The following is a 10,374-nucleotide window of genomic DNA, read 5'->3' on the forward strand; positions in this document are numbered from 1 at the left end:
GGCCGAATGTTGCTGATAATACACCGTGTGTCATATAAGCCTCAACATTACATCCTTGCTTTTTTATCCTAATCCTCTCAAAATTCATGCTAATTTTGCATTTGCCATCCTGACCATCAACTCAACTTGCAAATAAACTTTTAAGAAATCCTCCATGAGGACATACCTTTGCCCACTCTTCCAACCTGTCTAAGTCATTCTGTAGTCTCTTGTTTTCCTCAAGCACAACCTATCTTGTATCATTCACAAACCTGGCCACAAAGCCATCAATTCCATCACTGACATACAATGTCAAAAGCAGCAGTCCCTACACAGACCACTGTGGAATGCCTCTAATTACCGACAACCAACCAGACAAGGCTCCCTTTATTCCCACTCTTTGGCTCCTGTCAGTCAGCCAATCCTCTATCCATGTAAACAGCTTTCATGTAATACCATGGTCTCTTAACTTATTAAGCATCCTCATGTGGAGCACCTTGCCAAAGGCATTCTGAAAATGCAAGTACACAGAATCCACCAATTCTCCTTTGACTATCCTACTAGTTATTTCTTTAAAAAATTCCAGCAGATTTGTCAAGTAAGATTTTCTCTTCATGAAATAATGCTGACTTTGGCAAGTGTCTCCAAGTACTCCAAAACCACATCCTTAACAATCAACTTCAAAATCTTCCCAATCACTGAGGTCAGACTAACTGACCTATAATTTCCTTTCTTCTGCCTCTCTCCCTTCTTGAAGAGCGGAGTGACATTTGTAATATTCTAGTCCTCCAGAACCATGCTACAATCTACTGATTCTTGAATGATCAGTACTAATGTCTCCACCATTTCTTCAGGACACCTCTTTCAGAACCCTGGGGTGTAGACCATCTGATCCAGGTGATTTACCTACCTTCAAACCTTTCAGTTTCCTGAACACCTTCTCTTTAGTAATGACAACTTCACTCATCTCTGTCTCCTGACATTCTCAGAAGTCTGGATTACTGCTCTCCCCTTTGATGCTATTGGCTAGATTACCTTTTTACCATTGCAGTTACTTTACTCTACCCACAAAGATCCTCCATCTTCTGATTCTGTCATCTTTTTTTAAGGATCTGATATCATTTTTTTTACTAAGAGAGCCACACCACACACTTTATCACCTGCTTGTCTTTTCAAAATAATCTTTATCCTTGGATTTTAAGCTCCCAGCCATAATCTTCTTTCAGCCATAATTCAGTGATGCCCACAACGTCATACCTGCCAATCTCTAACTGCGCTACAAGATCATCTGTCTTATTCTGTATACTGTGTACATTCAAATATAACACCTTCAGTGCTGTATTCATCACCCTTTTTGATTTTGTCCACCTGTTACACTACAATCCATCCCACTGAGTGCAATTTTGCCCCATTATCTGCCTGTCCTTCCTGCACTGGCTGTCCATTTCCTTTCCCTCCTCTGAAGGTCATCCAGGTATCTGCCTCCTGCAGCCTAGGGGTGACTACCTCTGGTAGCTTCTATCTATCACCTCCTCTGTTACCCATATGAGTCAAAGGTCATTGAACTGCAGATCCAGTTGCTTAACACATTCTCTGAGGATGTGTAGCTCGGTACCCCTGGTGCAATTGTGTTTATCTGGTAGGCTGGATGTCTTCCAGAATTCCCACGTCTCACACAAAGAATACAACACAGAGACATTCTCATTGCTCTAACTGTGAACTAACAAACAATGAACAGAGAAAAAGAAACGTATCAGATACATACTTTGCCCAAGCCTATTCTCACTCAAGCCTGAGAGCCAATGCTACTCACTCTCTAACACTGGTCCACTCTAACAATGGTCACTCCCCTTGTCCCCAGTCTTATTTTTATTTGCCCTTGTAATGAATCACTATTTGATCTAGGCAACACAGCCATTCATTCTAGACAGTCACAAGACATAGCAGATGCTGGAAACTGGAGCAAAAAACAAGCCACAAGGGTAGAGCAGTGTCTGTGGGAAGAAAATAATTGTTGGTGTTTCAGTTCTAATTAATCTATTCATTCTATAGATCAGGTGTAATACAGGACTGTGGGACTCATTATGCTGACCTGGTGTAATGCAGAACAAAAGATGCCACAGGAGGGAGAATGCACCAGTTATGTCTTCTGTGCAGTTTGACCAATCTGATTCTCTGGGAGAAAAGGACTGTTTCATGAATGCAGAAACTCTGAACCACTCCGCTAACTCTTCATCTACGTGTGCTGACAATAAAGAATTGTCGATGATGCTTTAACAAGTGAAATTTCTGCTACTGCATTCAAAATCTCCGCTCCTTCCTCAGTGCACCTGATGTGGTGAACTACATATACCAGAGTGGTTTGCTCCCAACAGACCCCTGCTGACTGCTCCTGTGGCTCCTCCCACAAACCCCTGTATAAAGGCGAATGAGGCCTGAGGCCGGCCCTCATTCTCCAGGATGTTATGTTGTTCATTCTTCCAGTCAATAAAAGCCGATATCTCACTTCTTACCTCTCAGAGTGAGTTATTGATGGTGCATCACCTGAGTTACCTCAACTTCATTAAAGTGCAAGATATGAAAATCATACCAGCCCTAATGATTAAAGATCAATATTTTAAATTACAGTTCATGCCTGTGGTCAAAAACTTCAAACTGTTTAGTCCCACAGTTCCGCTTTGGGCACAGGGCAGAACCTGAAAGAGAAATGCTGATTAGATCCAATAACAATTGAGTTCAGCCAGTCTTTCCTTTGTATAGGAACATAGATTGAATTAGTAACAGAACATCATGATTCTGCAATATGTCACAAATATACATCTTATTGTTATCAGCGATGGAATCAGTGTCTCTGCTTCTTCCTTACCTTGCTTGCCTGGATGCTGTATATAACTTAAGTAAAGCAATTTAAATAGAATAAGTGCAAATGCATGAAGCAGTTGTTCCTCATTCCCTGAGATTTAGTTACTACTTTTGGCTCGCATTACGAAGTTCTGGAACACGGCCAATCAGTGTTTGTTGCGCTTGACACAGCTGTACCATGGTACCCTGGTCACTCAGTGTAACGAGCACCATCTATTCCTTTCCTTAATGTGTACAATATCCATTGCCCTTTCTCAACACCTGTCTGCTTACACCATTTCTGTTGCTGCTGAGGGTGATTTAACCGAAGCTCCGATTTATGTTTACCTCAACAAGGGGCAGAAGGGAAACTGACTGAAGAATGGGTTGACTGGTAAATCTCGATGAAACGTTTTACGTCAGGAACATCAACACAGCATCCTTTCATTGAACAAACTTTCTACAGGGGCTCACAGAAAATACCAATGGGTGCTTAAGCAAGGACACCATTAAGAGTGTTGATTGAATGTTTAATCACAGTTGGACTGTCAGAAGAGGGGAAGTGAGTTGGGACCAATCTGTGGGGAAGGGAATGGTGGTGTAAAATACTCGAGGGCAAGTTTCAGGCAAATTACCTTGTAAGATAGAAAATACATGCCAAAAGTGTAATGTCAGAATAATGATGGGAGATTTCAATATATAGGTATATTTGGAAAATCAGTTTGGTGCTAGGTCCCAAGAAGAGTATGTGAAGAAATCCTGTGGGATGGCTTTGTAGAGCAGCTTGTTGTTAAGCCAAGCTGCTCTACAATAGGCTGCTCAGGATTGGGTGTTCTGTAATGAACCAGATGTGATCAGGGAGCTTAAGGTAAAGGGACCCTTAGGAGACAGTGATCATAATATGATAGAATTCACCCTACAGTTTGAGGGAGAGAAGCTGAAGTCAGATGTATTGGTATTGCGGCGTTCCCACCACTCTCCGTAAGGAGCTTTTATGTTCTCCCGTGAGTTTCCTCCAGGCGCTCCAGTTTTCTCCCTCAGTTTAAAGATGTACTGGTTGGTAGGTTCATTGGTTATTATAAATTGCTCCAAGATTAGGCTTGGGTTAAATCGGGGTCACTGGCTAGCATGGATTGAATGGCTGGGAGGTCCTGCTCCACACTGTATCTCAACAGTAAATAAATAAAGGGAATGATAGAGGCAAGAGAGAGGAGCTGGTCAAAGTTGATTGGAAGTGGGATTGGCAGGGATGACAACAGAACAGCAGTGGCTGGAGTTTCTGGGAGCAATTCAGAAGGCACAAGATAGATACATCCTAAAGAAGAAGATATACTCTAAAGGCAGGTTGATGTAACCATGGCAGAAAACGGAAAACAAAAACAACATAAGAGCAAAAGAGAAGACAAATAATAGAGCAGAAATGAGTGTAAAGTTTGAGGATTGGGATGTTTTTAGGTACCAATAGAAGGCAACTAAAAAGCCATAAGGAGGGAAAAGATGAAATATGAAGGTAAGACAGTCAGTGGTATCAAAGAGGATACCAAAAGGTTCAGGTAGACTGTATAAAGAGTAAAAGAGAGGCAGGAGTAGATATCAGGGGACTGGAGGGGTAGTAAAGAGGAACACGGAAGTGGCAGCCAAACTACGTCATTCCACTCTTCAAGAACAGAAGGAGGAAAAGAATGGAAACTATAGGGCAGTTAGTCTGACCCCAGTGGTTGGGAAGATGTTGGAGTCGATTGTTAAGGCAGAGATCTCTGGGTACTTGGACACAAATGATAAAATAGGCCAAAGTCAGCACGGTTTCCTTAAAGGAAAATCTTGCTTGAGCAATCTGTTGGAATTCTTTGAGGACATAACAAGTAGGATAGATGAAGGAGAATTAATGGATGTTGTGTACTTGGATTTTCAGAAGATATGAGAAGATTTAACAAGATACGAGTGCATGGTTTTACATGAAAGATACTAGCATGGATAGAGGATTGGCTGAATGGCAGGAGCAAAAGAGTAGGAATAAAGAGAGCCTTTTCTGACTTCCTGCCAGCAACTACTGGTGTTCCACAGAGGACATTGTTGATTCATTTTCCATTAAATGTCAATGATTTGGATGATGCAATTGATGGTTTTGTCGGCAGGTTTTCAGATGATACAAAAATAGATGGAGGGGCAGGTAATGTTGAGGAAGCAGGGAGTCTACAGAAGAACTTAGACAGGTTAGCAGAATGGGCAAATATGCGGCAGGTGGAATACAGTGTAGGGAAATGTATGGGCATGCACTTTAGTAGGAGGTACAAAAGCGTAGATTATTTTCAAAATGGGCAGAAAATTCAAAAAATCTGAGATGTAGAGGGACTTGGGAGTCCTCGCACAGAATTCCCTAAAGGTGGAGAGGATGATTCCTATAATGGTGGAGGCTCAGACCAGAGGACACAACCTCAAAATGGAGGGACATCCATTTGGAATGAAAAAGAGGAGGAATTTCTACTGTCAGAGGGTGATGAATCTGTGGGTTTTGTTGCCCCAGGAAGCAGTGGAGGACAGGTCATTGGGTGCATTTAACATGCTGGTTGATAATTTCTTGATTAGTCAGGATGTGAACGGTAACGGGGAGAAGGCAGGGAATGAGATTGAGAGGGAAAATGGATCAGCTATGACAAAATGGCAGAGCAGACTTGATGGACTGAATGGGCCTAATGGCATAATGGCCTAATTCTGCTCCTGGCTCTTGTGGCCTTACGGTCTTACATATGCTACCATGAGATTAATTTTCTTGCTGGTATTTGCAATCAGACAAAGAAACACACCAGAATAAATGAAAAACTACACCCAAACACAGATTGACAAACAACCAAATGCTGGCGGAATTAGGTCAGTTTTGAGGGATTTAAGTTATGCACCACGTTCAGGAGCGTGATGGTTGAAGGGTAATAACAGTTACTGAACCTGGTGATGTTGGACCCTGTGCTCCTTAACCTCCTTCCTGATAGCAGCTGTGTGAAGACAGCATGGCCTGGATGGTGGGGGTCCTTGATGATAGACACTACTTCTTGAGACAACGCTCCTTGTAGATGTGATAAATCATAGGGGGTGCTTTTCCTTTGATGGACTATGCTGTATCAATCACTTTTTGTGGACTTTTCCATTCTTGGCAGTACTGCTCCCATTCCTGGTGATGTTGCAACCAGTCGTGATACTCTGGACTGTGGATGAATAGAAGTTTGTCAAAGTTTCAGATGAAATGCTGAATCTGCACAAATTTCTAAACAAGTAGTGCTCTCCACTTCCAATCTTCATTTATACCACATTCACTGCTCTACTTGCAACCTGAAAAATTCACTCAGGCTCGTGAGGTGTGTCCTGTACTCTGCCTTCAAATTCCACCTTCCAAAGTGAAATACTGGGTGAATTCCATCTTCCGCTTTTCATCCCTGCTCTGCAGCCTGTCAATGTCCCATTGTAACCTATGACAACCTTCTAGACCAGCCACAACTCCACCAACCTTTCTGTCAGCTGCAAATTTACTACCCAACTTTCCACTTCCTAATCCAAGTCATTCATAAAAATCAGGAAGAGCATGGTCAGGGAACAGATCCCTGTAGAAAACCACTGGTCACTGACCTCCGGGCAGAAATTTCTCCCTCCACAACCAAACTCTCCCATCTGTGGGCAAATGATCTCTCATTCCACAGAACCAAGTTTTCCCGGTTCCTGATCTCCCTGACTTTCTGAATCAGCTGACCGTGGTGAAACATACCATACGCCTTACTATAATCCATATACTGTACACTACATCCACTGCTCTACCCATATTATCAAAGAATTCAGTCAGGCTCTTGAGGTATGACCTGCCCCTCACAATGCTGTGCTGACTATCCCTACCCAGAATATGCTTCTTCAAATGCTTGTAAATCCTGTCTCTGTGGGTCTCCTCCAATAATTTGCCAACTATTGAAGTGAGATTCACTGGTCAAAAATTTGCAAAGTTATCCATATTCTCTTTCTCAAACAAAGGAATAACATTTGCTGCCCTCCAGTCATCTGGTATTGCTCCTGTGGCCACAGAAAACAGAAAAATTATCACCAAATATGCAGGAAACTCTTCCGTCACTTTCTATAGTAACCTGAGGCATATCATATAATGTTCTCGAGACTTAACTACTCTTAAGTTTTTCAAAAGTTGCGGCACAATGGCATGTTCTAGAATATCAGTTTTACATTGTTCTTATAAAAGTCAAGGTCCCTCCCATAGTGAACACAGATGCAAAGTATTCATTAAGGATCTCCTGCATCCTCCAACTCCTCGTATTTTCTTACAACATTGAAGGACCCAATTGTACCCGTGGAGAAACTGTGTGCTCCCCAAGCAATCACACCCATTCCACTGTGAAATACTCTCTCTCACATGGACATTGACTCTCCTCAATTTCCCCTTCACCCACTTACACAATGGTAATTACAGGAACCTGTTAACCTCCCAGCCTGCCCATCTCTGGAATGTGGGAGGAAACCAGGCACTCTGGGGAAAACTACACTCACAGGGAGACAGTGCAAACCCCACACAGACTGTGCTGTAGCTCAGGATTGAACCCGTCTCTCTGGAGCTGTGTGTCAGAAAACTAACGTTAGTCTCTGTGCCTGTCACTGCTTCCAGTTGGATTACATCCATTTATTTAAGATTTCAATCCTGGTGTTGGTCTTCAACTTCCAGCTGTATTCACCCACACTGCCTCCACAGCTTTGGACAGTATCCATCTCCACCACATCCCCCAGCCCTTCAACTCTGACCTGTGATTCACGGTGTCCACCATAGACCCCTGACTGTTCATCCCAGTGTCTTAGGTGACTGACTGTGAAACAGCCTGTCTTACCCATCCTGTTCTCCACTTACCTGCAGCCTTTAAAATCTTCTCATTTGTGTCTCTCCAACCACCTTCAACTCACTCTGCTCTGACGCTTGGTGTGTGAACAATTCTGTCTCTGATACCCTGTAACACTGTGATACCTGTGGTTCAGTGTAAATGCCCACTGCAGTGCTATTCATTGCCTTGTGAAAATCAAAGCCCCACCACGAGGAGTCAAACCTCTCCCACAAAGCATAAAGGGAGCACCTTCTGGAACTGTGGTCTGGTGAGCTGTATCACTGTGTGAGGAAACACATTCTTCATGTTTGGTCCCGAACAATGGGGGAGCAGTGAGTGCACTGGGCAGCTCACATTGAAAGACCTTGAACAATGATGCTGGGCATTCATTCCCTGCCTGGCATTTACATTATGCTCCTGCTTGTAAATGAATTGAAATGTTGATTGTTAAAACTGAAAAGAGTCAAATCTGTAAACTCTCATCAGGTCAGACAGCATCTGTGGCAACAGCAAAGGGTGTTAAAGGTTCATATTGAAGACATGTCATTAGAATTAGTTCCACTAAACTGCTGAATGTTCCGAGCATGTCTTTGTGTCACTTCAGTGAAGGTTCAAATCCCACCTTCATCCTGTGTCGGGAGGCTGGTGCGTTTCATGATAGCAGAATGCAAGTTTCCCATCAGTGAAATGTCTCCATAAACTTTATCAGTTAGTGTGTATAATGAATTTTTAATCCTAGAGTACACTTCAACTGAACTGATAGAATAAAGCAAAGATGATTTTGCACAGAGTTGATAAGAAAGCAGAGATAAATACGATCTGTATTGATACTCAGCCGTTCTGTGTTCACCAGGTCTGTATGTCACATGGCCAGTGAGGACACTGTCGGGTATCTGTGTGGAGAACACGTGTTCTATAATGCTGCTGTAAGGGTCACAATAGTCCCTATCTGAGGACCCTTTATGAATGCTCACTGCACTGTTAATCTTTTAAGAACACAAGACCATAAGATATAGGAGCAGGATTAATCCATTTGGCCTATGGAGTTCGTTTTGCCATTTCATCATGATGGATCCAATTTTCCCCTCAAGCCCAATCTCCTTCCTTCTCCCTGTATCCATTCAGGTCCTGACCAATCAAGAATTTATCAACCTCTGCCTTAAAAATACATAAAGACTTGGCTTCCACAGCAGCCTGTGATTCCACGGATTCATCACTCTCTGGATAAAGGAATTCCTCCCAATCTCTGTTCTAAAAGGACAGCCCTATATTTTGAGGTTGTGTCCTCAGGCCTTTGACTCCCCCTCCCCCTCAAAGGAATCATCTTCTTCACATCCACTCTATCAAAGCCTTTCACTATTTGGTAGGTTTCAATTAGGTCACCCCTCATTCTTCTGAGTTCCAGTGAATACAGGCCCAGAGCCATCAATCGTCCCTTAAATGGCAAACCATTCAATCCTGCAATAATTTTTGTGAAGCTCCTTTAAACCCATTCCAGTTTCAACACATCCTTTTTAAGATAAGGGGCCCAAACCTGGTCACAATACTCTAAGTGAGGCCTTACCACTGCTTTAAAAAGTCTCAACATTACATCCTTGCTTTTATATTCTAGTCCTGTTGAAATGAATGTTAACATTGCATTTGCCTTCCTCACCACAAACTATACCTGCAAATAAATCTTTGGGGAATCCTGTACTTCGTAGAGATCTGTTTTCACTTTGGCATAAGACTTTTTCTGATGATCTGTCAAAAAAAAGCAAAATTAAATCCACTGTGATTCAATGCTGCAAAACAATAAAAAATGAGAAGTTCCGAGGAGGGAGGGGTGAATACTTTTTATAGGCACTGTAGTTCATCTACCTTATTCCATATTCTACGTGCTTTCAGATACAAGCACATCAGTCCTGTATTCACCCTTTTCGATTTTGTCTGCCTTTTATGTTGCAACTCATAATGTTGACTGCAATCTTGCCCTATCAGCACCCTCTCCTCACTACACATTGCCTCTGTTTGTAAACCAGCTACCCCATCTTCAGCACTATTATCCGCTTGTCCTACGATGATTCCTGCATTTAAATATAGGCAGCTCAGGACACTAGTCACACCATGCTCAGCCTCTTGATTTCTAACTTTGTCTGAGGTCTTACCAACATTTGCCCCCACAACCTCTGCACTAACTGTTCTGGCACTTTGGTTTGACAAAAACAAAGGAGCTGGTTTGGATTACAGGATGAATGGAGATGGGCTAACCCCTATTGACATCAATAGATCTGGGGTTGAGAGGGTAAACAGCTTCAAGTTCCTCGGTATCCAAATCACCGAGGACCTCATGTGGTCTGTACACACCAGCTGTGTGGTGAAAAAGGCAGAACAGCGCCTCTTTCACCTCAAACGGTTGAGGAAGTTTGGTATGAGCCCCCAAATCCCAAGAACTTTCTACAGGGGCACAATTGAGAGCATCCTGACTGGCTGCATCACTGCCTGCTATGGGAACTGAACCTTCCTTAATCTCAGGACTCTACAGAGAGTGGTGCAGATAGCCCGGCACATCTGTAGTTGTGAACTTCCCATGATTCAGGATATTTACAAGTGTAGGTGTGTAAAAAGGGCCCATTGGATCATTGGGAGGCCAAACCATCCCAACCACAATCTTGTCCAGCTGCTGCCATCAGCATAAAGGCAAGGACCAACAGGC

Source organism: Hemitrygon akajei, chromosome 7 (assembly GCF_048418815.1).
Source record: "Hemitrygon akajei chromosome 7, sHemAka1.3, whole genome shotgun sequence".
Lineage (NCBI taxonomy): Eukaryota > Metazoa > Chordata > Chondrichthyes > Myliobatiformes > Dasyatidae > Hemitrygon > Hemitrygon akajei.